Raw genomic sequence first — 3,036 nt, 5'->3', positions numbered from 1 at the left:
TCAATGGTATTATTGGTCCAAATCACTGGAAGAAAATGACAAAATCACAGGAATTATTCGTTCTAATCAATGGTATTATTGGTCCAAATCACTGGAAGAAAATGACAAAATCACAGGAATTATTTGTTCTAATCAATGGTATTATTGGTCCAAATCACTGGAAGAAAATGACAAAATCACAGGAATGATTCATTCTAATCAATGGTATTATTGGTCCAAATCACTGGAAGAAAATGACAAAATCACAGGAATTATTTGTTCTAATCAATGGTATTATTGGTCCAAATCACTGGAAGAAAATGACAAAATCACAGGAATTATTTGTTCTAATCAATGGTATTATTGGTCCAAATCACTGGAAGAAAATGACAAAATCACTGGAATCATTTGGCAAGATCAGTGTAATTAATAATTAATTATAAATCACTGATATTAATTGGTAAAATCTCGCTATCGCCTGCCTAGTGAAGTGGAATCTAGATGGGATTTTGTACCGGGGACACAATAACTTCATCAATTGTCTAAATCCCAATACACTAATGGCGGAAAACGGGCGCACGTCTAACAGCGCACTGATTATACTGAGAACTGATTATACTGATCAATCACTGATTATACTGAGCACTGATTTTACTGAGCACTGATGATACTACGGATAACTGACACTGAGCAGCGAGAACAGCACTGTACTACTATATATATACTGCTCACAATAATGCAGCACAGATATGGATACTTGAAGTGACACTGCGGAGCTGCAAGATACAGCAATGGCCTACTGTACTGTACAACTATATACTGGTGGTCACCAAAATGCTGCACTGTACTACTATATATACTGCTCACAACAATGCAGCACAGATATGGATACTTGAAGTGACACGGAGCTGAAAGATACAGCAATGGCCTACTGTACTGTACAACTATATACTGGTGGTCACCAAAATGCTGCACTGTACTACTATATATACCGCTCACAACAATGCAGCACAGATATGGATACTTGAAGTGACACGGAGCTGCAAGATACAGCAATGGCCTACTGTACTGTGCACTCACAACAATGCAGCACAGATATGGATACTTGAAGTGACACGGAGCTGCAAGATACAGCAATGGCCTACTGTACTGTGCACTCACAACAATGCAGCACAGATATGGATACTTGAAGTGACACGGAGCTGCAAGATACAGCAATGGCCTACTGTACTGTACAACTATATACTGGTGGTCACCAAAATGCTGCATTGTACTACTATATATACTGCTCACAACAATGCAGCACAGATATGGATATTTGAAGTGACACAGAGCTGCAAGATACAACAATGGCCTACTGTACTGTACAACTATATACTGGTGGTCACCAAAATGCTGCATTGTACTACTATATATACTGCTCACAACAATGCAGCACAGATATGGATATTTGAAGTGACACGGAGCTGCAAGATACAACAATGGCCTACTGTACTGTACAACTATATAATGGTGGTCACCAAAATGCTGCACTGTACTATTATATATATATATATATACTGCTCACAACAATGCAGGACAGATATGGATACTTGAAATGACACGGAGCTGCAAGATACAGCAATGGCCTACTGTACTGTACTACTATACTGGTGGTCACCAAAATGCTGCACTGTACTAATATATATATATATATATATATATAGTATATACTGATCACACAACAATGCAGCAGATATTGAGCACTGATGATCAGGATACTGTCTAGAACTGAGTCTGACACGGAACTGCAAGATACAGCAATGGCCTACTGTACTGTACTACTATAGTTATATATTGGTGGTCCCCGCAATGCAGCACACTGAGCACAGATATTTGCAGCACACTGAGCACAGATATGGAGCTTTTCAGGCAGAGATCATAGATATTTGCAGCACACTGAGCACAGATATGGAGCTTTTCAGGCAGAGAATGTAGATATTTGCAGCACACTGAGGACAGATATTTTCATCACACTGAGCACAGATATGGAGCTTTTCAGGCAGAGAACGTAGCCACGTCCTCTCCGTTCAATCTCCAATGCACGAGTGAAAATGGCGGCAACGTGCGGCTCTTTATATAGAATACAAATCTCGCGAGAATCCGACAGCGGGATGTTAACGTTCGGCCTCGTTCGGGTTAATATATATATATATATATATATATATATATATAACAATTTGAGCAGTGGCACTCCAAGTGTATATTTACTAAAACGCAGGAGGCAGAGGTGGAGATGTTGCCACCACCAGGACCAGGCTTACCACCTCTCGAACTGAGAACATCAAGTCTGCCCCTGGGCATAACCCTCAAGATGAGCAGGGAACTGTGGGGGGAGAGCACCAGGACCACTCAGCAGGGACACCTCCATTGCTCCTGAGTGTGCTTCCGGCTCTGGCAGTGTGCATGTGCGGCTGTGCGGTGCTATGGGAGAGATGTCCTTACGTCTCTCCCATAGTTCTGAGGAGCAGGCGGCCAGGCGGAGGGCAACGGTTCGGAGCATGAGTGGTGCTGGTAAGTATTGTGTTTTTTTTTTCTTTCAATGTGTGTGTGTAAGCGGCGCTACTAGGGGGCATATCTAATGGGGCATATTTAATGGGGCATAACAACTGACTGGGGGCATATCTAATAGGGCATAACAACTGACTGGGGACATAGCTAATGGGGCATAACAACTGACTGGGGGCATATCTGCTGGGGCATAACAACTGACTGGGGGCATATCTGCTGGGGCATAACAACTGACTGGGGGCATAACTACTGACTTGGGGCATAACTACTGGGGGCATATCTAGTGGGGCATAACTACTGGAGGCATATCTACTGGGGGCAGGCTAATTTTTAAGTTGATAATTTTTGTATGGCCCCCGAAGGATGGCCCTTGGTAGAAAAAAGGTTCCCCACCCCCAAGGCCGCCCATCAAGGGGGGTACTGTGGGTACACTTGTCCCGGGTCCGGCCACTCTGACAGAGAGTGGAGGGCCCGGGCCGCTCATAGCGCAATACCGCCCCGGCTGCT

The sequence above is a fragment of the Pseudophryne corroboree genome, chromosome 6 (genome assembly GCF_028390025.1).
Source record: "Pseudophryne corroboree isolate aPseCor3 chromosome 6, aPseCor3.hap2, whole genome shotgun sequence".
NCBI lineage: Eukaryota > Metazoa > Chordata > Amphibia > Anura > Myobatrachidae > Pseudophryne > Pseudophryne corroboree.
Note: the sequence above shows the minus strand (reverse complement) of the source record.